The 26,909-nt window shown below is 41.0% G+C and overlaps 1 protein-coding gene across 13 annotated transcripts in view; it reads left to right on the top strand.

Moving 5' to 3' along the window:
• The window catches only part of L3MBTL4 (L3MBTL histone methyl-lysine binding protein 4), a 555,652-nt gene that overhangs the window by 33,460 nt on the left and 495,283 nt on the right, over window positions 1-26,909 (top strand). For 2 of the 13 annotated variants that reach the window (XM_051851412.2, XM_051851416.2), the window contains exon 1: window positions 11,694-14,607. The exons of 9 other annotated variants lie outside the window; for them this stretch is intronic. The gene's annotated coding sequence lies outside the window, so the exon portion shown is untranslated. Of the gene's footprint in view, window positions 1-5,158; window positions 10,722-11,691; window positions 14,608-26,909 lie in introns of those variants that run through there. 2 more of the 13 variants (XM_051851414.2, XM_051851423.2) reach the window with 2 other exon arrangements.

The raw sequence follows: 26,909 nt of genomic DNA, 5'->3' as shown, positions 1-26,909 counted from the left end.
TGGATGGAAGTGCAGATTGGGTATCCCTTATCTAAAATGCTTAGGACCAGACTTTTTCTATTTTGGAATATTTACATATATACAGTGAGATATCTCAAAACACGAAATTTATTTATGTTTTGTATATACCTTATACACATAGCATGAAGGTAACTTTATACAAAATTTTAAATAAACTAGTGCGTAAACAGAGTATGGAATTTCTTATTGCTGGTGTCATGTGGATGTTTTTGTATTTTGGAGCATTGTGGACTTCGGATTTTCAGATTAGGAATGCCCAACCTGTGGTAGAGATGCATTCTTTCTCCTGTTCTTGCTCCTGCCCTACTCAGAAACTTTGTTTTTGATTAGTAGAATTTCTTGGATATGAGATAATTTATCAATATTTCCCTTTTATGAGATAGTAAACCTTTCTCATTTGCATATAAATAAGTGACACATTTTATCACAACTGTATTTGCACAGCTGTTATAATGGGAGGGCAGACCACAACTTGCTACTTTTACACCTCTATGGCTGTTTATTCAACAAACGTTGAAGTGTGGGCAAGAGCCAAACATTGTTCAACTGGCTGGTGAAGAAAATGGCTGAGTGGTCTGACTTTGTAGAGCTCACAATGTAGACAGGCTAGGCCTACAAGAAGGATGCAAAACAAATGAGTAGATTGTGGAGGTTTGTTTTGTGTTTAGTGGTGAAACTAAAACAGACTGATATGACAGAGCATCAGGAGGTCTGCTTGGAATGGTTCTCATGGGCTCCAGGAAGGCCTCCAGGAGGAGGTGGCAGCTGAAGGAAGACCTGCTTGGCAAGAGGCAAGGAGTTACGGGGGTTCTGGACCTGGTGTGCTCTACAGTGCAGGCACTGTGGGTGCTGAGGGCTGTGGAGTGTGCACTGGCATCTCTGAGGGACAGTGAGAAAGTTGCTGTGGCTGTGAGTAAGTGGGAGGAAACAGATGTAGAAACAGAAGGAGGAGAACTGAAGAGGGACTTTGTCAGGAGTTTGGAATTACTTTAACACACTGGGCCGCTGTTTGAGCCTTGAGCAGGTTGAGGATGAGCTCTTAGCCAGGATCTCACAGGCAGATGTCTGGGGGTACCTTGGATTCAACATGTCTAACCCTGAACTCATTTCTTCATCCCTGAGTTTGCATCTATGCCTACTTCTTGGTGGATGACAATGTTTTTGTTGATGCCTAAGGTAGAAATTTGACAAACCAGGCCCTTCTTTATTACTGCTCATGTCTGTTCTGTCACTAAGCATTACTGGATTCCATCAGGTTCTTTTTGTGTTCTTCTCTATTTCTTCATCTTCAGTGTTGTGGTTAAGCCATTAACATCTCATTTGTTAACTGGTATATACTGACTACTTGCTAAGCCCCAGGCACATTGCAGGTGTGGGATATATGGTGATAAAGAAGCCCTCTTGGAGCTGACAGTCGATTAAGAAAGACAGACAAATCAAGATGCACTGAGTGTCCTGGTGAGGGAAGTGCTGTCTATAGAAGTGTCACCTGCCTGTCCTGGGAGGGGGGTGCGTGTGGGAGGCATCCCAATAAATGACATCTTCGCAGAGAGCAGGCAGGTAGGAAGATGTGGGAAGGATGTAACAGGTGGGAGGTGAAGAGAGCAAGGTCAGATTACAGCACAGTCTGGCTAGGACCTGAGGTTGGCTAATTAGGTGGGGAGTCAGGTCAGGAAGTACCTGGTGATGACTTAGTAGTTACCGTGAAGACTGTGAGGAGCCACTGAAGGGTCGTAAGCAGGAGGAGCCACATCATTAGGCATTTTGGAGCCACACATGGACAGTGGGTTTGGAAGGTAGAACAATTGAAATTTCTGTACTTATGAAAGCTGATGCTGTAGTGGAGACAGTGAGCTGACAAGTGAAAAGCACTGAACAGTGGGTCATAAATGAAAGATCTCTGCGAGTGAGATCCCAGCGGAAAGAACGGGCCATCAAAGAAGGAGGTACCTTTCTCTGAAGGGAGGAAAGAACTTCCACTTTGACTATGACCTTGTCTAAATAAGATCGGAGTCGGTGAACTCAAAAGGCTTCATTAGCTTGGCAACTCATGACAAGAGCCTAGGGTGATTACTGACGTCATAAATAAGAGTTTCAATTGTTAAATCAACAACAGGAGTCACTGTGCACTTACTCCCCATGTAGGATCTCTGTTCTTAATGTGTTGTACAATGTGAATTAACGGTATAACTAGTATTCAAACAGTACTTTATATTTTGTGTTTCTGTGAGTGCAAACTGTTGAAATCTTTACTTAGTATATATACTAAATTGATCTTCTATATATAAAGATAATTGAAAATAAATCTTGATGTAGAATGGGGTGGAACCAGTGGGTCAGAGTTTGAATTCCCTGTATGGAAATCTCAACTCATCAGATTAAACAGTAATGGAAGGGTAGCTGCCCAGCTTTCCCAATTTTACTAGTGCAGACACTTTTTGGAAAGCCATATTTTTTCATGTTATTGGGAATTTCTTCAGAATGTGAAGGCTATATTGAATTGGGTCTAAAATGAATTTCATTTAGATACTGAATTAATTGAAAGCTTTGCTTCTGAATATTTTTCCATTGATTTCATGCTTCTTTCAAATTTCATTTTACCTCATGCTTTATTGGCAATAAATACCAATAATAGAAGAGCTGGTGTTGAGGGAAATTATGGTGGGAAGTGTGGGTAATGGTTTATGTGGGAAGTGGTCAGTTTTATTATGTGAGAGTGGTATCATGGCAGAGGCAGGGACGAGTGGTTTTGTGGTGTGTTCACAGGGACAGGCAGTGACTGTGGAAGGGGAGGAAGTGCCACTGGTGGTGAGAGAACTACACTTTTCCAGTTTCCTGGTAGTTTGAATTCAGTGAAGCTCTGTGGAATTTTATATGTAATTATGGAAGAAGTCATTTATGTCTTTGTACATATTTTAAATTTTTAAAAAAATTATTTGAGAGAGCGTTTTTGATTTTCTATCTTCTGGTTCACTCTCCAAATGCTCATAATAGCTGAGGCTCAGCCTGGCTGAAACCAGGAGCTGAGAACTCAATTCAGGTCTCCCACATGGATGGTAGGGACCCAATCTGTTGAGTCATCACCACTTCCTGCCAGGGTCTGCGTGAGTGGGAAGCTGGAGTCAGGTCTGACATAATTTATCAGTCAAGGTCTGTACTATGATCCCCTTGACTTTCTCTGGGATTATTCTTTTTTTTTTTTTTTTTTTTTTTTTTGACAGAGTGGACAGTGAGAGAGAGACAGAGAGAAAGGTCTTCCTTTGCCGTTGGTTCACCCTCCAATGGCCGCTGCGGCCGCCGCGCTGCCTCCGGCGCACCGCGCTGATCCGATGGCAGGAGCCAGGAGCCATGTGCTTTTCCAGGTCTCCCATGGGGTGCAGGGCCCAAGCACCTGGGCCATCCTCCCCTGCACTCCCTGGCCACAGCAGAGAGCTGGCCTGGAAGAGGGGCAACAGGGAAAGTATCTGGCACCCCAACTGGGACTAGAACCTGGTGTGCCGGCGCCGCTAGGCGGAGGATTAGCCTAGTGAGCCGCGGCGCCGGCCTCTCTGGGATTATTCTGCTGTGACTAGCTTGAAGATGTACTTTGGGTGGTGCCTAATCTGCTTGATTGAGTGCTGGCTTTGGTGACAGTGGTCAGCTTCCTTGAGAGGGTAGGGATTGCCATAATTTAGGGTAGAGCAACTTCTACTTTTTTGCTTTGTCAAAGCTCTGAGACCTTGATGTGTGTAGGGGGAGTGAGCTGGTCAAGTGGGATTCAGTGTTTGGTGGGATTTGTGCCTAGCTACTGATCCTGTAGCATATCAGCTACAAAGGAGATGAGGTCAAGGACACTGAGTAGGGTGACTGCCTGTGTCCTATGTGTATAGGAATGGAAGGGACATCATGATTACCTGTTAGCATGCAGAAAGTGTTTAGAGCTGGGCCAATTTGGCTGCCTTTGGGAGGCTTTGATAAAGGACTACTCTGTTCAGGTTGTTTCCATGCTGCCTGTGCCACAAGCTGTCCGATTCCCAGCGTGGCTGCAGTTGCAGAGACAAAGATGTGCAAATTGGATAGCTTCCCAGAATCTGCAGAGTCACATCTTTGTGGTACAGTGTCATTATTGTTCTTAGAGAACTTTCTTCCCTACAACATTGTGGGGGAGAAGGAACTATGATTAAAAATTCACGTAACATTTAATGAAATATCAGATGTATGTGATTGTTGCATCATTTTCAGTTTTAGATGATGATTTTCTAAAAGGAGATGGTGCACATTTAAATGTGCTTTGTAACAATAAAGCTTGTAACTACATTTACTATCATCTTGTTTCAAGAGGGCACTGGATTTAAAACTTCCACATCATTGCAAAATTGTAATTATAGTGGGCTCGATTCTGGGAAGAAAATGTGTTCGAAGTGAGAGAATTTAAGTCAGATCGTCTTATTCCCACACAAAGCTTTGTAACCATCAAAAATATTTCTTACCTATTTTAATTTAAAAGCAGAGAGGCAAAGAGAGACAGAGCGAGATTTTCCATCTGCTGGTTCACTTTCCAAATGTCCACAACAGCCTAGGGTCAGCCAGGCAGAAGCCAGGAGCCCAAAATCCAGTCTTCCACATGGATGGCAGGCATTCAAGTACTTGACTGAAAACCTGCTGCCTCCCAGGGTGGAAGCTGAATCTGAAGTGGAGTTGTCAGGATCAAACTAGGCACTGGGATATATAGGATGTGGGTGTCCCAAAAAACTTACTTACTGTATCAAATGCATGCCCCTTAAATGATTTATGTATTTTTAAAAATTAAATAGCCATCCACTAAACTGATCTTCTGTAAAAAAAAAAAAAAAAAAGAAAGAAATTATCAATTCCCAACTTGACTCTCACTGGGATTAAACATGACAATAGGTCTGATCTGATTTCATCATCATTTAAAAAAAATCATCTATTATTTTTCACTTTATGTTTCTGTGTGGGAGCAAACTGTTGAAATCCTTACTTAAGGTATACTAAGCTGATCTTCTGTATATTAAGATAATCGAAAATGAATCTTGATGTGAATGGAAGGGGAGAGGGAGTGGGAAAGGGGAGGGTTGTGGGTGGGAGGGACGGTATGGGGGGGGGGAAGCCATTGTAACCCATGAGTCGTACTTTGGAAATTTATATTCATTAAATAAAAGATAAAAAAAAAATAGTCATCCATTGAATTATAACCATTGCATTGGGTGTACGAGCCAGGAAACTTTGGAGAAAGAGGGCACTTAGTGGATTGGAAGTATTTGGCTAGCAGGAGTAAACTGGGCCTGTCTTGTCCAAACTGAGAACTTTGCCCACTTATAGCATTATAAGGCTTGCCAAAGAATGGATGTTATAGACAGGAAAATGAAATAAAGAGCTGTACCTTTTTATTTAATATTGAAGAGAATTGTTGTTGGATCTGGGATCTGATTTTGCCTTACTTAAAAACAGATGTTAGTTTATTGCTGTTTCATCATGCCAGCAGAAGACAGGAGACTCTTGGGTCGGAAGAAAAGGGGTTTTGATTCTCAGCACGACAAGTAGACAAGTAGCCTGAGTATTGGTTTGTTTCAGTTTCCCATGCCCTGTAAAGGATGCAGAATGGTTTGACATGGACCAGGTGGGTGCTCTACACACAGTGGGGTTGCATCATAGCTGAGGGGCCTCTAATACTTTTATAGAAAGTAGTAAAAAAAAAAATCTAGAATTTGGGGCCGGCAGTGTGATATAGTGGGTAAAGCCACTGCCTGCAGTGCTGTCATCCCTTATGGGTGCCAGTTCAAGTCCTGGCTGCTCCACTTCTAATCTAGCTCTCTGCTGTGGCCTGGGAAAGCAGTAGAAGATGGCCCAAGTCCTTGGGCTCAAGCACCTGTGTGAGAGACTGGGAGGAAGCTTCTGACTCCTGGCTTCAGATCTGCCTAGAGCTGGCTGTTGCAGCCATTTGGGGAGTGAACCAGTGGATGAAAGACTCTCTCTCTCTCTCTCTCTCTCACTCTCTCTCTCTCTCTCTCTCTGCCTCTCTGTAACTACCTCTCAAATAGATAAGTAAAAATCTTTAAAAAAAAAAAAGCCCTAGAATTTGCTGGGGAGGGGATGGAGAAAGGAGGGGAGACACAAACATCTCTTAAGGTTACAGTTGCATAAACACAGTAGGAAATGGCCTGGGTAAGAGGGCAGCCAAGGCCTTACAGTCTTGTTGTGCCTAGCAAGATGTGTAGGAGTGCAAAGGCCTGGAGTCCTGTTTCTTCAGAAAGTGCTGGGTTGTCAACTGTGCTGTTTTTTTGGTTTCAGGCTTCTGCTTAATGCATCAAATTTGAGGGTGAAGAACACTGATGGGGGAGGCTTGTGGGATCTCAGAGTGCTTCTTAATTGGTGATATTGATAAGCTCCTAGAAATGGAGCCAGGAATTAAAAAGAAATTCCTTCTGGTGTTTGGAAACCAAGCATGAGACCCAGTTATTAGGCTTTCTGCTTCATTGTAGTTAGCCATGTATTTTCTCAATCTCGGTTCAGTGACCCCTTCATTTGAGCTGAGTTAGGAAAGTGCTGAGTACCATTTGCTGTGACCAGGCATCAGTAGTCTTGCCTCAGCAGTGCAGTCACCTGGTGAGGTGGGGAATGTGAGTGAGGCTGTTTCTGGAAGTTAGACTCTGCCTTGGTGGTGGGTTTGGATGAACATTCCGAGGGTTATTTGCAGGAGACTTAGCTCTCCTTGAGATTGTGAGATGCTTCATGCTCCGTTTGTGTCCCTCCTTCCCAGTGTGGGGCTGGGCTGCTTTGGGTACTTGGTAACCTTGAGTCTCCAAGAAGCTCTTCCCACAGGGTTAATGTACTAGATAACAGGCCATGGTTCTTTACCCTCATCAAAATGTTGATACTCTCAACTTTGTTCTTGGTCTTCTGGTTGCTCAGATAAAATTCATGGTGTAAGCCAGGAAGTGGTACACTGGTGGCCAATCCTGGCCAATCCTGGTTGTTTCTCTGGCACATGACCATGTCCATTTGTTTTCACTTTGTGGTTCCTTTCTTGCTGAAGTAGTTGCAGCAAGGAATGTGTGGCCCTCAGAACCTAAATATTTACTGTCTGATTTTTCCATAGAAGGCCTCTGACCCCAGTCTAGGTTAATACAGGGGCTAGACAGCACACTTTTTGGTGTGCATGGGCCTGGTTAATGAGCATCTGCCACAATGCAAAGCTCATGGAAGACTCAAGCCACGTTTATAAAGGAAGAGCGATGTACTGATGAAATGCTGGTGAGAGAGATGAAATGCTGGCTGGTCCCCAGTCGTGTGAGCCCACACATCTTTTTTTTATTTTTTTTATTTTTTGACAGGCAGAATGGACAGTGAGAGAGAGAGACAGAGAGAAAGGTCTTCCTTTTTGCCGTTGGTTCATCCTCCAATGGCTGCCGCGGCCGGCGCACTGTAGCCGGCGCACCGAGCTGATCCTATGGCAGGAGCCGGGTACTTGTCCTGGTCTCCCATGGGGTGCAGGGCCCAAGTACTTGGGCCATCCTCCACTGCACTCCCTGGCCACAACAGAGAGCTGGCCTGGAAGAGGGGCAACCGGGACAGAATCCGACGCCCCGACCGGGACTAGAACCCGGTGTGCCTGCGCCGCAAGGCGGAGGATTAGCCTAGTGAGCCGCGGCGCTGGCCCCACACATCTTAAGAGTGGCTTTTTATGGGGAGTCCATTAAGACTCACCTGGGGCCAGTGTGTTATGGGCTTCTGGGGAGGTTTTATCAGATAGACCTCCAGCCTATTCCTGAATCTTCCTGAATGTCCTGTCCAGCACCCAGGGCATCGCACAACAACTTCACTTAACTGACTTGCTGTGTTTTGGCCACTATTAGTGGATGTGATTCTGCTGCCCATGTGCCTGCTGGGAGTGTGAGGCAAGTGTTCACATATGCTGCTGTCTTGCTCCTTGCCTGTGCTGGAGGGGAGGCACAACTTACTACAGCAGCCCTAGACCTGGGCTTGCTCTTCCATCTGGTGTTCCTCTCAAGACCCAGCAGTGTCTCCCCCTGCTGGAGGAAAGGATGGTTTTGCTGCCCAGTTAGAGGCTGACTGTCATTTTCCCAATCAGATTGTGACTGTACACACAGTCCCCAACTTAGAGTGTGGGAAATGATTTGCTCTCACTTAAAACCTGTACTTGGAGTTGTGAATTCAGCTCTTTTCTCTGGGCTAGTGCTGGGTGGTGCCACCCTCTCTCGTGACAGCCTCACCGTCATGAGAAAGCCGCTGATGCTCCCGCGCACTGTGCTGCTAAGCTAGCACAATTAGGTCAGATGCACTACTTGTGTTGTTCACTTAAGCCATTTGCAGTTTATAGTGGGTTTCTCAGGATACAATTCACTGTAGGCCAAGGAGCAATTGTATGTGATTTTGTCTTTCACATGAGGACATTAGAACCCAACTTCCCTGAAACTCATGGATCCCCTGTGTTAATTGGGTGCATCAAATTTGTGTGTTACCCACCAGGCACTGTCTAGGATGCATAAGAAAGAGGTGAAGCCAAGTAACTCCTCCCACCCCTGCCACACTTAGTCCTTTCCATCACCCCTGTGTCCAGGAGTCAGCCTGTCTTTATAATGTGTTTTCTTCTTTCTCTCCAGATACTGCTTGTTATTTTCCACCTGGACTATTGTAACAAATCTTCATCTGGACTCTTGGTTCTCATCCTGTGTGTGTCATCGCCATGCTTTCCCATTTGTGACCAAATTCAGCTGTGTTCTTTCTGCTTGGCTTTCAGAGTATCCTCTGAAGCCTTCCCAAGCAGCATTTTTTCCTGTTTCTCCCTGTAATACCTCACCTGCGGTGTGCCTGGGCCCTCTGCTGTTGCTGAGTCACAACTGCTTGTGTTGTTTCCCTGGTCTAGCATGACCCTGTCTAAACAGCCTCAGTCTTCTAATTTAGGACTTCTCAATCTCAGCACTATTGCCATTTTTGGACCAGATAATTCTTTGTTGTGGAGGTTGTGCTGTGCTTTGTAGTTTATTTAGCAGAAGCTTGGGCTTCTACTCACTGCATGCTAGAGGTACTGCTCCCCACCCAGGCCCCCAAAGAAAGACCAAATCCTTCACTTGCAGTCTACTTTATTGTGGTATTTGATGTGAGTGCCTCATAGCATATTATCAGATAATGATTTTTACACATACTGTCAACTTCTCTCTTTTACTTTGTGGGTTTTTCAGAACCACTGTTTTCAAACTGTGTGTTGAGAACACTGTCATTGCTACCGCCACAGAGCTTCTCTGTCAGCTATGGTGCTCACTCACTTTCTCTACCATGGGCCACTGTAGGGTTTGCCCATGCCGTATGCTGGCCTTTTAATTAGACAGTATTGTTTACCAGTCATTTTAAGTGTTGATGTGATAGTATTATAGGCTCTTAAAAGTCAGGGGTCATTTCCCATACTATTTTTGTGTCTCTTAAACTTTATGTGCGTGTGTGTGTTTCTTAAACTTTCCACTCTATTTTCTCATCTGCAAACTGGTGATTGTATCTAGATCCGGGTTGTTTTGAGGTTCAATGGGATCATACTTGTGAGGTACTTAGAAAGCTTCTTGGCAGTAAGTAAGCACACAGTAGACAGCTGCTTAGCTATTGTTAACAATTCTTTAACCTCCGCTAACCCTAGCAAAGTACATAACTCATTGGAGAGTCAAGTTTTTTTGTTTATGCTTCTTTAGGGAAATGGCTGGAATAGGAGTACGTGGGCATCAACAGAGATGTCTGCTGTTTTCTCTCCCATGCTTATACCCTGTGTTTGCTGTTGACACCAGTTAGCAGTGAAGACCCAACACGGCTTTGCTGTCAGTCATGGAAAAGCAACAGGAAGCAGGTCATTAGTGATGTTGATGACTGGAGGGAGCTAAGGAGCTAAGAAGGTGAAGGGAGGGTGGCATCTGCCTGGCCTTGATTGAAGCTGGGCTCATTCTCCTTCGTATGAGCTCCATGGATATATGCTGGTGTGGTAGCCTTGAGCAGTTCAGTGCTGAAGTTTTCTAAACTAACCCCTTCCTTCAAGTATATTTCTCCCAGGACCTGGCGTGGAATTCCAGTTTCACCACTTCTTAGCCTTGTGCCTAATACTGTAGGCTGCAGGGCCTCTACTAATTTCCAGTATGGAGATGATCTCTTAGCTTCTCCGCAGGGTTGGGACTAGGACTAAAGTGGGGATAATGTTGCGTCCATTTTTGGGAGCAAAGCTCATGGCAACTGCTAAATGGTGCCCATTAGCACTGCTTATGTGAGCAGTCTTTCTGGTGATTGCAGGAAATCTAGAAATGGGACAGCTTTCTGACAGCAGCCTTGCCCTTGCAGTGCTTTATCTCAGAACATTCTGGAGTGTTCTGATGAACATGTGCGAGCTGCTACAGCTCCTTGGTAAAGGGTTGTGATAAGAGGTTGCCAGGGACTCTGCTGTATCCGGCTCTCTAGAAGCCTCAGCAGGCTCTTCTAATTCAGTGGGGAGTGGAGAAATACTCTCTGTGTGGCCAGGAGGTAGAGTGCCTGGTGCAGGCACACCAGTTAATCCCTCAGCCTCCTAGGCTTGGTGGGAAGCCTGCTGTCAGCAGGAAGCCACTCATCCTCCAGAAGGGTATGTCTGCCAAGGATCTCAGGCCTTATGTTTCATTTAAATTGATCTGTGAGCCTGTCTGCCTGGCCTTTACTGGGACTGTTTCTAGGTAAGTTTTGAAATCAGAATTGTGTTTAGTTTTTAATGGAGATAGAGGATTGTTTTGGGCACTTGGGAAAGGTCTCCAAAAATTCTTGGAAAAATGCACATTATGAAAAAATTATGGACTTCAATTTTTTTACATCAAAATGAATGTATATTTTAATTTCATATTTTCATGAACTTTCTGAAGTACCCTTGTATATGAAGAATACGTTTCTGACCACTCAGAAATGCCTATCTTAGGCCACCACAGTGACCTCTGGAGAAAGGACTGACTCTGGGGTGAGGCTCTCAGTTTCTGAGTCTTCTCAGCTTCTGCTGCATGAGCCTCCCTCCTGGCTTTGCTTCTGGTGCCCCTCCTGGAGTCTGTAGAGAAACTGTTTGGTGCCTTGTTTGGGGTTAGTGCAGTGGTAGCTGCCAGGCCCTTCTGATTTTTCTCTTTGTATTGCAGATGGTTGTTTCCTTGGGTAGAGTAAAAGTAAGGCAGAATTTCCTGTAGGTATACAGGAATTCATGAATTTCCTTTAAAAGCACTAATTTACATCCATGACTTGTTTAGAAAAAGCAGGCAAACTGTGAGAGAAAAATCTAGCATCTTGATGGCTTTGCAGTCTCCTTGGCATAAAACAAACATCTGTGCTCAATGGAGTTTTAGTGTCACAACACAATCTATTCAGCTAGATTCTTGCTGTGAATATTCTTTTTGGAAACATGAAACTAGACACCCATTTAAAAGTTGTATTCACAGCATTGCTGTGCAGTCTTAATAGAGATATACAGAACCTAAATATCAATTCTTTTGCATCAAGGACTTGTCAGCTCTATGTTTTTATTTAGAAGTATTCATACATCTTCCCCACTCTCTCTTTTATGCATTACTTTTTTGTTGTTGTTCTGTAAGAGTTATTCCTAGATAATGTCATCATTTAAATATATCAACCTTATGTTTTATGAATTCAGTTATACTGTATACACTTTTAGGTATGAAAGAATTATTTTAAAATAGTCATCTATGATATGATAATATGATATTATGATACTTTTCTTTAGACATAGTAGTCATGGATTGTTATCTGATTTGAAAACATTTGTTGTTTTCTTCTGTATAGCCATATTTTGTGCAGTTCAGTATATTTCATAGTTGTTTAATGAAGAATGTGCTTATCATCTGTGGACAGGAAATTCCATGCTAATATTGTATCAGAAAGTACATAATGGGCCATTTGTCTCTTCTGTATGGAGAAATTGCCTAGTTTTGTTATTAAATTTACCAACTTTACACATGATTTTTAAATTTATGATTTTAGAGAAGGAAAGCTACAGAATTTAAAGATTGGGACTGACTTTCCTTAATCTAGCCTGTGTGCAGCCTATGAGATTGAATTTATGAGAGGCCACTGCTGCCACCTTCCCCTTTGGTTCTCCTAAGAGAATCCGCTTCTCCCTCCTGCATTTGATGTGTTCTTAGTGAAGTACATTTGGCCAATCTTATGACATTTTTCCAAAAAAAAATGTTGATGTATGTCAACAGACTCTTCTTTTCTTACTACAGGAGAATAAACTGGTTGAAGTCACTTCATCCTGTTTAATTACTGCCAAAAAAAGTGTGATATTCCTTGTACAACCAGTGATTAAATTAAGATCGCTTGACTTACAAACAATGTAGTGTTTCAAATAATTCTTTGCAGGAGGAAGGGGCTCAAGGGCCAATGTATACTAGGAGATGGTAGCTGGATTTTGTTACTTCTTCAACTTTACAAGCATTTCTTTTTCTGTGGGCATTGTTTTCTTTATCTGTAATCTGGCAATTCAAACTACACAATGATTGCGACTGACTTATCTTTGTAGAGAGGGATTCATGAGGCGGTTAAAATGTTTTTTCAAACAGGAAAGTGACAGCAGAAGAGACTACCCTTCTTTTTTTTCAAAGGAGGAGGCAGACAGAATAATTTGGAGCCCATCTCACTTAGCCTAAACAGTTATTGTCCTGTGTGCTTATGATTAACCTACTTATAACGTCTTTTGGACTTCATAATACACATTTTTACATCTCCAAGCTAGAAGGAAAATCACAGCTCCTCAGACATTCCACTAGAAAGTACATTTCTTTCCCTGTCCTACTCTCTCTCTTTTTGCCTGAATAAGACATGTTTATACATTCTGTGTTCATCTATTTTGTAGCCTTGATAAGACTTTTTGTCTGAAAAGAAGCATGTCTGTTGCATATAGAATAGTCACACTCATTCATTTGGTTATCTCAGCATCTAAAAGATGTTTTGGTGATGATTTTAATTGTAATATTGTACATATAAATATTCAATCTTAACTTACAATAGACATACAAACATATATAGTAACAGTAGTATGAATAAACTTTTTTTAATTTGAAAACATTATTTTTTGTCACTTGTGTTGATCAATGTTGCATTGCTGTAACAATATGTCTGAGGCTAAGTAACTTTTTAAAGAAAAGAGGTGTATGTCACTCACACGGTCTGATCCAGGGTCTAGTGGCCTGATCTAGTCATGGCCTTCTTGCTGGCAGAGCCCCAAGACACCATGGGGTATCACATGTCAAAACACAGAGAGTGCATTTTTGTGTTTTGGTGACAAACCACCAGGATCCAATCATCAGGGTTCTACCTGATAACCTCATCTAATCACCTCCCAAAATCCAACTAATGGTGTTTAAAGATAGAGACTAAATTTTGACACATGACCCTTTAGGGAACACAATCAAACCATAGCACTGTAGAGCATTTAGAAAAACAAACACCACTTTCCTCATACTTGGTTTTAGACGTTTCTATTGTATGATGTTAACTATAACTTTTGTGTAACTGTTTTTGAAACATGCCTATAAATATAAACCATCAACCTCAATTGCTTTCATGTTAAAACTTAACTACCAAAATCTGAGATTTCAGTTATGAGGTTATCATGTATTCCATTGAAAGCATATAGGATAAATCAAATGTTGGAGTGTTATAATTATTACTAATTAATTTAAACATGCATAGAAATACATTCTTTTGATTATGCTTATGTGGGAATTTACATTGCGTTTTAACTCAAGGGTTAGTCTAATTTTGTCAGTTTTCAAATTAGCAGTTCACTTAATCATTTAAGAAGACAGTGTTCCCAGTAACTTGTAGGTCAGACTTTTAAGAAATGACACTAAGGCTTTTAGATCTGAAGTGTGGATTCTTTGTCCCCCGTGGAAGCAGAGGATTAATTAGTATATTTTAAGATAGGAATTCTTAAATTTTTTGGTCCTAGGACCCTGTTAAACTTTTAGAATTATTGAGGGCCCCAGAGTCACTTTTATTGTTACATGCACTTCATATATACTAATATTTATTGCATTATAAGTTAATGTAGAAAAGGTCAAGAATATTTATTGATTTATTTAAAATAACAATAAGCTAATTTCTTAACATAAATAATCTTTATGTGAAAAATAATGCTTTTCTCAAAAATATTGATTGACAAGTGGCACCATTTCACATTTTTGCACGTTTCTTTAACATCTATTAGACTGTTTTAGATTTTAGACAGCTGAATTCTTGTATCTGCTTCTGCATTCAGTCTGTTGTGATGTGTTGTACTGCTTGAAGCCTGGGAAGAAAATGTAGGCATGTACAGAGAGGTGGCAAGGGTGGGAAAGGAAGAGCTTAGAGGACCCCTGGAAGTGTCCAGGTGCTCAGACCAGACTTCAACAATCACTGCTTTGTGATGCTGCTGTACCAGATTAAAGATATCTCCTGCCCCTGCCCCAGAAGCTGACTCTGTGGTAATGAGAAGTCATCTCAATCATCTCAACTTGTGGAGGAAGGTTGACTGCTGTTATGTAGATTCAACGTGTGACTCTACTGGAATTCAGGATGAGTCAGGTAAGCACAGCAGTGAAGGTTGCAGGTTGAGACTGCCTGCGCCCAGGGCATTCCCTCTACTGGCTGGTTTCTAACCTTAGGCAAGTTCTTTAATTTCTGTAAGATTCAATTTGTTCCTGTCTAATAAGAGAGTAGTAATAGTTCCTACTTCTTACACTAGTGAGGTAATTCATATAAAGTATTTGGAAATCTGGCTTATAGTAAGCACTCCACATGTAGCTGTTAGTATTTTTATTGTTCTGTCTGAATTTCCAGAAGTCATTTAATGGGTATTTGTTTTTTAATAGTCATTGCTTTTCCCATGTGCTTTCAGTTTGCGTTGTACTACTCACACATCAGGGTTTGTTTGCTGACTTGTCAACTTCTGTGATACTGCAGTCTGGAGGTGGTCTAGGATGTCTGTGAAGCCTCTGGGTGTGGGGGTGCAGTAGTGAGTGGGCAGAGTCTTCTTCCAGACATTTTACACTTTAACTTTCTTTTTTATTTAACTTTTATTCAATAAATATAAATTTCCAAAGTACAACTTTTGGACTATAGTGGCTTTTCCCCCCATAACCTCCCTCCCACCCGCAACCATCCCATCTCCCACTCCCTCTCCCATCCCATTCACATCAAAATTCATTTTCAGTTATCTTTATATGCAGAAGAACAATTTAGTATATACTAAGTAAAGATTTCAACACTTTAACTTTCCATACAAAATCACTATATTCCTAAAATTGTATTTATGAAAAGCATGGTTTTTATTCTTTAAATAAAATATTTCTAAGAAAAAATACTTCCTTTATAAAAAAAAGTTTGTTAAAAAAGAGGCTTCTAAGGTTAGACAAAGAATGAAATCCATTCACTGTGAGCTGCCACAATTTACCAGCTGAGAAAATGGGGATGCTTGATCGTTTTGGTGATTTTTCTCTTATTTATTTTTTTTTTCATTAGGGATAAAATGTCTGTCTAGCATTTAACTTTGTCCCTGATGTTTGTTCTAGGCCATTATCTCTGTAAGACTTCGTAGAAAAGAATTCTCCATTTTCCCAAGAATCATGGGAAGAGTGCTTCAGAGTGGAGAACATTCCACCATAGCTCACAGGAGATGAGTGCTAATGGCACAGCATCAAGACTCTCCTGGTTTACCAGACAGGAAGCCCCTGCACGCCTTGCTTCCCCAGCCCTTCCCATGAGAGAGCCATTGTGACACTGGAATCAAGATGGCATATTTTTAATAGAATATTGCATTTGTTTCCCGATTTAAAAAAGTTTTCATTTATTTGAAAGGCAGAGACAGGCAAACAGACACACACAAACACATACACACACACTCACACACACACACACACAGAGCCAGGTCTGGGTCAAGCAGAAGTCAGGAACCTAGAACTCAGTCTGGGTCTCCCAACCTGAGTGGCAAGGACTCAGTTACTTCAGCCATCTCTCAGAGTGTATGTTAGTTGGAAGCTGGAATGGAGAGAGGAGCCAGCACTTGAACCCAAGCTTTCCTGTATGAGATACAAGTATCTCTCAAGTAGCGGCTTAACCTGATCAAATACTGACTTTCCTCATTTTTGGTATAACTTTTTTTCCCCTTACTTTCAATTCCATCTACAGGAAGTGGTCAATAAATTCTGATTTATAGTTTGCTACTGAGATGTTACAGCTCACAAGGGAGGGGAAGTGGCACGTAGGAAAAAATATACATTTTTAAGTTGAGCTAATTGGCTCAGATACCAGCAACATCATTTATTGGAACTGAGGTTTGAGGCAAGATCCTTGATTTCTCTGAGCATCATTTTAAAATATAGCTGATTCCCACATGAATGGGGAGGCATGGTTGGGGAGGGAATAGTTTTTCAGTAGAGGGGGCTGCTGCTAGCAGAAGGAGAGAGGTGTACTGAGCAGATAAAATACAATTGTGGAGATGGTGTAGGTGAGGTGTCCCAGTGTAGGACTTGGCACCTACTTGGGCAATTTATTTCTACTCCTTGGGTCCATTGGTTGCTTGGAGCAGAGAGAGACAGTAGAGGTAGCCTAAGGTGAAATACTGTGCTGCAGGGCTCCTGAGGGCATTCACAGAACCTTCGGAAAGGATTGCCGTCAGTTTAAGCAACAGAACCCAGGACTGGTGAACTCCCAAGAACTCTGCTGTGCGTGTTTCTTCAGATCTCTTTTATTCTCTTTTCTCCCTGCAGTCTGGTTTTCTCCATTTACACTCAATGAAAATAGGTTCTTCCAACAATTCCCAGATAGTCCATTATAGTCCATCCACCCAGAGAAAGGTGTATCTCATCTGCCTTGGTTCTGGTTGTACGTTTCTTGGTAAGAAATCTGATTTGTCCAGCTTGACTATGGGGACCGCCCCTGGACTCATCAGTTGTTTTTAGGGGCAATGCTAATGAGGCAGCTCCTGGTGTGAAAATATGAATGGAGGTGTGGCAGGGGCCGGAGTTGGGGGAATGCAAGGGATGCAGCAATCGCTGAAAAAGATGTCAGGAAGACTCTGGGAGACTGCCACCATTAGTGTCAATGGAAAGAGAAGAACATTTAGTGTGAGAAGATCTGTGCTTGAGTGTGGCCTTTGCTATTTTGAGCTGCAGTGGCCTGAGCATTTCTGCTAATGTGAGTGTGAATCTCAGTGCCCCCGTTGGTGTCACATGCATTGTCACATTGCTGGCCCCAGTGGAAGGATCAGCAAGGGTTGCGGCTAATGCTGCTGTTGTTGCTGTTTTTATGATTGGTGCTCTTGCTGTTACCATCATCATTATCCAGTCTGTTTCCTTGGCATCTGGCTTCTTTCTTGGGAGTAGCAAACCAGCTGATGCATTTGGAAAGAGTTTAACCACACACACATACACACATTAAGATATTATGACTTAATCACCATCTTATAGTCCAATGCCATTCTCTTCATTTCTTCTTCTTCTTTTTTTTAAAGATTTGTTTATTTGAAAGAGAGAGACCTATCATTTGTTGGTTCAGTCCTCTATTGGCCTCAATGGCTGGGGCTGGGCCAAGCTGAAGCCAGGAGCCAGGAGTTTCTTTTGGGTTTCTCATCTGGGTACAGGGGTCCAAGAACTTGAACCACCTTCCACTACTTTCTCAGGTCCATTAGCAGGGAGGTGGGTTGGAAGTGGAGCAGACAGAGTCTTGAACTATCGCCCATATGGGAATCCCACCGGCATTGGAGGTGGTGGCTTTACTTGCTATGCCATGGCACTGGCCCCTTCATTCTTACTCAAACTTTGATCTCTGGGTTACTTCTTTATGACACTGAGGTGATAAATCTACTTTCAGATGAGGTAGTTTTTGTAAAGCCTTAACAATGCCTGGTATATAAGATCCTAGAGTCGTGCAAACCTCTAGAAGAGAGAGGTGACTGATTTAGTCACTGGTCTTAACACCCCCTTGATGGAGTTCTGTTTCTATGTTCAGCATTGTGCATGTGAGACAGAATCACCTTTTACTTGCCAGCTTATTAGGGTGTCATCTGGTGGTTCTGAATGATCAGCTCACACCTAAGTGATTGTGAAATACAAAGAGAGCAAAACAGGAAAGATGATGAGTTCCCAATTCCACACTCCTTTAAGCTGTATGTTTGCTGCCTTCTGCTTTCTATGCAGAGAGGAACAGGAAGAGTGAATGCAGAGAAAACACACTCTCTCTGCTTGAAAAATAAATCGGTAAAGCACTCACAGGGTATATCTCTCTCATAATAAGGACCTGCTATGATCATCTGGTAATTCAGCAAGGTGTTGGAGCCTCATAAAATCCAACTCTGGGATTGTTTTCAGAGATTAAAATTGAATAATTGTAATATTTCCATCAGAAATCCCTAGAACAACTTCTTTGGAATTCTTTAGAAAAATAATTTTCTTTTGAAGTAATCCTCTCCTTCTAAAAGGTGAAAACAAAAGTTAAGTGAAAATTTATTTTAGCCATTTGCTTAGGAATATACTACATAATTGTTTGAGATCATGATGTCTGAGTATGCATGGGTTTCAGAATTTTTGTACCAAAGTAACTTACATTTTAATTCAATTTCCGCCATGACATGTTGGCAAAAAACAATCTAAATGAAAGATCCTGGTGAACAAGACCCCAGCAGAAGAAACAGGCCATCAAGGAGAGAGGCTCCTTTCTCTGAAGGGAGGAAGGAACCTCCACTGTGATACGGCCTTGACTAAACAAGTTCAGAGTCGGTGAACTCAAGAGGCTTCCATAGCCTAGATAGCTCATAGCAAGAGTCTCGGATGATTGCTGACGTCATAAATAAGAGTGCCAATTGTTAAATCAACAACGGGAGTCACTGGGTACATGCTCCCCACGTAGGATCTCTGTCCTTAATGTGTTTTACTATGAAACTTAAAAACAACACTACTAGTTGAATAATACCCTATACCTTGTGCGGGTGTGTGAGTGCAGCTTGTTGAAATCCTTGCTTAGTGTATACTAAGTTGATCTTCAGTATATGAAGGTAATTGAAAATGAAACTCGATGAAGGGTGGGATGGGAGAGGGAGTGGGAAAGGGGAGGGCCATGGGAGGGAGGGAGGTTGGGGATGGGGAAGCCAGAACAATACAAAAGTTGCACTTTGTAAATTCACATTTATTAAATAAAAAAAAAACTATATAACAAACAAAAAAAGAAGAAAAAGAACTTAATACTTTACCCTTTTAGTATTTTTTATGTTCTACTTAAAACTATTGGTTGAACTCTGTAATTAATTCACAATTACTCTTAGGTGTTTAATTAATGCTATAACTAGTACTCAAGTAGTATTTTACACTTTGTGTTTCTGTGTGGGTGGAAACTGTTGAAATCTTTACTTAATATATGCTAAATTGATCATCTGTATATAAAGATAATTGAAAATTAATCTTGATGTGAATGGAAGGGGAGGAGTGGGAGAGGGGAGCGTTGTGGGTGGGAGGGAAGTTATGGGGGGGGAAGCTATTGTAATCCATAAACTGTACTTTGGAAATTTATGTTCATAAAATAAAATAAAAAAAGGGAAAAAATAAATAAAAAATGGCAAAAAATTCAATTTCCACAAACCTTTGAAGTTTCCTCATATTGTTAAAGTTGATCTGAGAATTAAGTAAATTATGGAATTATATATATATATGTATACATACACACACACACACACACACACACATATATATATATAGTACTAAAGATTATGTATATGAAAGGCAGAGTAAGAGAGAGCAAGAGAGAATGAGACCAGAGAGAGAGAGAGAGAAATGTTCCATATGCTGTTCACTCCCCAAATGCTCACAATAGCCAGGTCTAGGTGAGGCTGAAGCCAGGAGCTAGGAATTCCATCTGGATCTCTCATGTGGGTGACAGGGGTCCAGCGACTTGAGTCAGAATCTGTTGCCTTCCAGGATGCATTAGCAGGAAGTTGGATCAGAAGTGGAGCAGCCAGGATTCAAATTGTCACTTTGATAGGAGATGTGGGCATCATCATCAGTGGTTTAACTTGCTGAGCCACAACACCAATCCTATCTTATATTTTAAAATAATTTCAGAATGTCTTAAAAGACTGATTGAATAAGCATTGGTTGTTGGTCTTCACTATCGAAGGTAATTGGCACAAAATAAAATTAATCAATAAATATGGAGGACCAAGAAACTGTTCTTTGCAAGACATTTTTGTAACCTGAAATCTAACCAGGACTATTAGCTGAAATATTTGATGAGCTAGAAATAAAAATCAGAAGTTCACTTGCTCCACTTACCACCTTCATACTTTTTGGACTTCTATACAAAGAGATCTTGTGGAGCCCCCAGGGCAGCATGGCCCTCTGCCCCATCTTGTCACCTGGCTTCCTGAGGACTGTCCTTTGACCTACCTTTTCTGTGCACAAAGGACAGTCTGTGCTTTTGAAGAGTCAGGTTTGCTGAGGCAGAAGTTGAAGACTGACATGACTCAGAGGCTTGCTAAAGCTCGTGCCAGGTCACCTCTCACAAGGCCTTTTGGTTGGGTAGCAGAGCATGGGAGGATGGAGTGGGGAAGCTGGGGTGCTGTGGTGAGGAGGAGGTGTGTGTATTCTTATCCATGACTTTTGCTATAGCTTTCTTCCTTTGTGGAAATTTTTTCCTTTGATTCCATTCTAACCCTTAGTATTGTTTGGAAAAAATTTACTTTGAAGTGTGCCAACATTCATCTTTTCTTATCCTTTTAGAAGGGACTATTTGGCTGTGGCATAAGGTACAGGAAGCTTCCAGTGGGCTTAGCCCAGCATTCCAGACTTGAGCCTATAGTCTGCTGACTGCATAACTCTGTGTCTGAGCTGTTGGGCTTTGGGTTCTTTTTCTTTGAAGTAAGAAGGACTTGCATCCATATTTCAAAATCAGTGTTGCTATCAAACAGAAGTTCATTTGATAGACACTTCTAGTAGTAAGTTAGGCCTAAAATAGACTTAGAAAATTAGAAAAGTGCAACTGAGGCCTAAAGGAGGTGTTCAAGATCACTTCCTAGGGCTGTCAAACCCCTGGATTTTACAAAGAAAGTTATTAACTCCCAGAGGCATGAAGGCCAGTACTTGTTTAAATTAAATAGTACACTGTTTAATTGATGAGGAGATTGTTTTCTCCATCTTGGTGAAGGGGGAAGGCAGGTAAGACTGAAAAGAAGCACCCACCTTTTGTGAGGTTTGCCCTGGTATATTCTTCATCTGCCCATTGTTTCATTGAGTAATTGTTTTTCAGTGGCTAGAGTTTTGTGTCTTCCTATGAGACTGAAAGAGAACAGTGAGATAAAGAGACTGTGTTCTTAATTGTGAAGCACTAACTTGAAGTCAGCCTGGAGAGAAAGGTCTGAAAGGGTGGATGCATGAATAATTCCATTTTGCTGGTTATATCACAATTTATGCATTTTACATGATCTACAGTGCTTAGGTAACTGATTTACCCATCAAATGACCAGAAAACCCTGCCAGTCTAGATCCTTTATGCACATGGCTTGACTTTTCTCTAATGATTCTTTTCAAAAGTCCTGATTGTGATAATTGGGGCCCGGTAGTTGAAAGGCATTTTCACAGTTGCTTACGTATATGTAGCATTTTGATAAGAGCCATTTAAAATCAGGTAATCATCATTTGGAGGACTCATTGCCTACCTACTATGAAGAGCAATGCCTTTTGCTCAAATCTCCCTTATTGTGAATTAAAATGGACCATTGGGTGTAGGTGGTAGGGGTGGCTGGTTTAATAGAAAAACACCAAATGAAATGAGCTACAGAATGGAAGGACGTGAACTAGTTCTTTTACTGTTTAGGTTTAATTGTTTGATGCTTTTCATAAAACCACATTTTTGTCTTAGGGTGCTCTGTCCAATAAAGACTTAAGAATTTAACACATTGTTCCAAGGTTTGATGAGAAAGTACCCAAAATAATATACAGAAATGTCAAAAACTCTAGTCTATCATTGTTTCTTGAGATAAACAGGGTTTCTTAATTACATTTTTGGGATAGACTTTAAGCAACTTAAACAAGTTTTAAGTAGGAACTACCTTGATAAGATATGAGTATCCACACTTTGGATGAGGTAGAGCAAAAGTCAAATATGTTTAAAGTGACCCAGGAAATTAGAAAAATATCCATATTTGTGGAGGATGCACATAGGAACACTGAAGAACTTACAAGGTTTGCTGCAATGCTGGTCTCTCTTAGAGTTGATCGTCTTCTCCTTATCCAGGTTTGGCCTGTAGCTTGCCTTGAGTGAGAGCAGTGTCTTATGCTTCCCTCAAGCCATTTTCCAGAGTGTACATGTCACCTTGTACTAGCCCTGTCCTGGTGATTGTGTGTAAATTCAGAGGATAACACAGAATATCTTGGATTATATTGTGTAGGTTCTGAATATATAGTCTAGATGATTCATAAGGCTTTTATTAGCAACTAGCAAGAGATGTTAGAGCAGAAGGCATGAACTTTAGATGAAAAGACAGAACTTGAAGGCTTTTACTGAGGGCTCTGATCCTGCAAGAACACTGCAGGTGCCTTGGAGATATCAAGAATGGTGGCCTATGATTGTGGTCTCAGGGGAATGGATGCACCAACCCCTTGATGATGTATCACACACCAACTGGAGAGTCACTTTTCATGCACATAGTGCTGGGGTAAGAGCTCATTGCTTTATTTTTAAATTTGGATTAGAGAAGTAACTGAGATGAGGGTAATATAAGGATGCTAATGTTTTTCTTACTTTTCACACTGTTTAGTAATAAATCATGTAAGTTAATGGATTTTTAATATAGCCAGAGGTTGACTTACATGTTAGATTTAAAAGTCATTGAGATGATTTACTGAATGTAGCTCTATATCCTTATATGAAATAAAATCAATTTTTCAGATTGGTCCCATTTCTCAGACTTTGTGTTTAGGTTGTTTCCAGCTCACTTGCCGCTCCTCTCAGTCATCTTTATAGTAATTGCCTGTTCAGATTGGAGAGCTGAATGCTTTGTAGACAAAATGGAGGGAGTTTATTGCTATCCAGCTTTTTGACTTTTCAGGTCTTCCCTCTTTAAAAGAACAAGAGAAAAAGAACCTAAACAAATGTTCTTGTCTTAGCATATTGCTACTGAATTTTTTAAAAATTCCCTATTCTTTGGGTCTTTTTTCCATCAAGAAACTATTTATTTAATGTGTACAAATTTTGTGAGTACAACTTTAGTAATATTGTGATTTTTCCCATCATACCCACCCTTCTACCCCCACTCCCATCCCACGTCCTCCTCCCTCTCCCATTTCCAGTTCCATCTACATTAAGAAAAAAGAAAACAAAACAAAAAACCCTGTTTCTCAAAAGTCAAGATGAGGGATGTTCAAGTCATTGCTTCTCAAATTGTCAATTTCACTTTTTACCGATTTCCTTTTAGGTGCTTTATTAGTTATCACAGATCAGGGCGCACATATGGTATTTGTCCATTTTGTTGTGAATGACCAGATTTAATTTTTTTAACCACTATGCAGTGTTGAATAGAGTACATATACCATGATTTCTTGTCTTCAACTGATGGACATTTAGGTTGATTCCATATCTTAGCTATTGTGAATTGAGCTGCAATAAACATGGGAGTGCAGATAATGCTTTTATTTGCTAATTTCACTTCCCATGGGTAAATTCCCAGGAATGGGATGGCTGGATAATATAGTAGGTCTATATTCAGATTTCTGAGGTATCTCCAAACTGATTTCCAAAGTGGTTTTTTCCAGTTTACATTCCTACCATCAGTGAATTAGGATACCTTTTCCCTCATACCCTCACCAGCATTTGTTGTTTGTTGATTTTTTTTTTTTTTTTTTTTTTTTTTTTTTTTTTTTTTTGACAGGCAGAGTGGACAGTGAGAGAGAGACAGAGAGAGAAAGGTCTTCCTTTGCCGCTGGTTCACCCTCCAATGGCCGCCGCTGCAGCCGGCGCACCGCGCTGATCCTGGCAGGAGCCAGGAGCCAGGTGCTTTTCCTGGTCTCCCATGGGGTGCAGGGCCCAAGCACCTGGGCCATCCTCCACTGCACTCCCTGGCCATAGCAGAGAGCTGGCCTGGAAGAGGGGCAACCGGGACAGAATCCGGCGCCCCAACCGGGACTAGAACCCGGTGTGCCGGCGCCGCAAGGTGGAGGATTAGCCTATTGAGCCACGGCGCCGGCGTGTTTGTTGATTTCTATATGAGCCATTCTAACTGGGGTGAATTGAAACCTCATTGTGATTTTGATTTGCATTTCCTTGATGGTTAGTGATCCTGAGCATTTTTTCATGTGTCTATTGGCCATTTGGATTTCCTCTTTTGAAAAATGTCTGTTTAAGTCCTTGGCCCATCTCTTAAGTGGGTTGTTTGTTTTGTTGTTGTGGAGTTTCTTAATATCATTGTGGATTCTGGTTATTAATCCTTTTTCAGTTGCATTGTTTGCAAATAATTTCCCCCATTCTGTTGGTTGCCTCTTCACTTTGCTGAGTGTTTCTTTGCAGTACAGAAGCTTTTCAATTTGATATAGTCCTATTTGTTGATTTTGGCTGTTTTGATTATAACTGCCTTGTAGTATGTCTTGACATCTGGTATTGTGATGGCTCTGGCTTTGTTTTTGTCATATGAGATTGCTTTAACTATTCAAGGTCTCTTGTGTTTCCATATGAATTTCAGCATCATTTTTTTCTAGATCTGAGAAGAATGACTTTGATATTTTGATTGATATCATAGTGACTCTGTAAATTGCTTTTGGAAGAATGGACATTTTGATGATATTGATTCTTCTAATCCATGAATATGGAAGACATTTCCACTTCTTTGTATCTTTTTTTTTTTTGTATCTTGTTCTATTTCTTTCTTTAATGTTTTGTAATTCTCTTTTTTTTAACTTTTATTTAACAAATATAAATTTCCAAAGTACAGTTTATGGATTACAGTGGCTTCCCCCCCCCATAAATTCCCTCCCACCCACAATCCTCCCATCTCCCGCTCCCTCTCCCATTCCATTTACATCAGGTTTCATTTTCAATTATCTTTATATATAGAAGATAAATTTCGTATACATTAAGTAAAGATCTCAACAGTTTGCACCCACACAGAAACACAAAGTGTAAAGTACTGTTTGAGTACTAGTTATAGCATTAATTCACATTGTACAGCACATTAAGGACAGAGATCCTACATGGGGAGTAAGTGCACAGTGACTCCTGTTGTTGACTTAACAATTTTACACACTTGATTATGGCATCAGTAATCACCCTAGGCTCTTGTCATGAGTTTTCTTTTTTTTTTCTTTTTTTCTTTTTTTTTAACTTTTATTTAATGAATATAAATTTCCAAACTACGATTTATGGATTACAATGGCTTCCCCCCCATACCGTCCCTCCCACCCACAACCCTCCCCTTTCCCATTCCCTCTCCCCTTCCATTCACATCAAGATTCATTTTCGATTATCTTAATATACAGAAGATCAGCTTAGTATACATTAAGTAAGGATTTCAACAGTTTGCTCCCACACAGAAACATAAAGTGAAAAATAATAGATGATTTTTTTTAAATGATGATGAAATCAGATCAGACCTATTGTCATGTTTAATCCCAGTGAGAGTCAAGTTGGGAGTTGATAATTTCTTTCTTTCTTTCTTTTTTTTTTTTTTAACACAGAGGATCAGTTTAGTATGCATTAAGTAAAGATTTCAACAGTTTGCACCCCCATAGAAACACAAAGTGAAATATACTGTTTGAGTACTCGTTATAGCATTAAATCTCAATGCACAGCACATTAAGGACAGAGATCCTACATGAGGAGTAAGTGCACAGTGACTCCTGTTGTTGACTTTACAAATTGACACTCCTGTTTATGGCATCAGTAATCTCCCTATGCTCCAGTCATGAGTTTCCAAGGCTATGGAAGCCCTCTGAATTCTCCGATTCTTATCTTGTTTAGACAAGGTCATAGTCAAAGTGGAGGTTCTCTCCTCCCTTCAGAGAAAGGTACCTCCTTCTTTGAAGACCTGTTCTTTCCACTGAGATCTCACTCACAGAGATCTTTTTGCCAGAGTGTCTTGGCTTTCCATGCCTGAAATACTCTCATGGGCTTTTCAGCCAGATCTGAATGCCTTTAGGGCTGATTCTGAGGCCAGAGTGCTATTTAGGACATCTGCCATTCTATGAGTCTGCTGAGTATCTCACTTCCCATGTTGGATCACTCTCCCCTTTATTTATTCTATCGGTTAGTGTTAGCAGGTACTAGACTCGTTTATGTGCTCCCTTTTACTCTTAGTCCTTTCATTATGATCAATTGTGAACTGAAATTGATCACTTGGAATAGTGAGATGGCATTGGTACATGCCACCTTGATGGGATTAAATTGGAGTCCCCTGGTATGTTTCTAACTCTACCATTTGGGGCAAGTCAGCTTGAGCATGTTCCAAATTATATATCTCTTCCCTCTCTTATTCCTACTCTTATGTTTAACAGGGATCACATTTCAGTTAAATTTCAACACTTAAGAATAACTGTGTATTAATTACATAATTAAACCAGTCATATTAAGTAGAACAGACAAAAAAACTACTAAGAAGGATAATGTATTAAGTTGTTCATTAACAGTCAGGGCTATGCTGATCAAGTCACCGTTTCCCATAGTGTCCATTCCACTTCAACAGGTTTCCTTTTTGGTGTTCAGTCAGTTGTCACCGATCAGGGAGAACATATGGTATTTGTCCCTTTGGGACTGGCTTATTTCACTCAGCATGATGTGTTCCAGATTCCTCCATTTTGTTGCAAATGACTGGATTTCGTTGTTTCTTACTGCGGTATAGTATTCTAAAGAGTACA

This window comes from Oryctolagus cuniculus, chromosome 10 (genome assembly GCF_964237555.1).
Source record: "Oryctolagus cuniculus chromosome 10, mOryCun1.1, whole genome shotgun sequence".
Lineage (NCBI taxonomy): Eukaryota > Metazoa > Chordata > Mammalia > Lagomorpha > Leporidae > Oryctolagus > Oryctolagus cuniculus.
The sequence above is the reverse complement of the archived record's forward strand: the minus strand, read 5'-3'. Positions and strand labels throughout refer to the sequence as shown.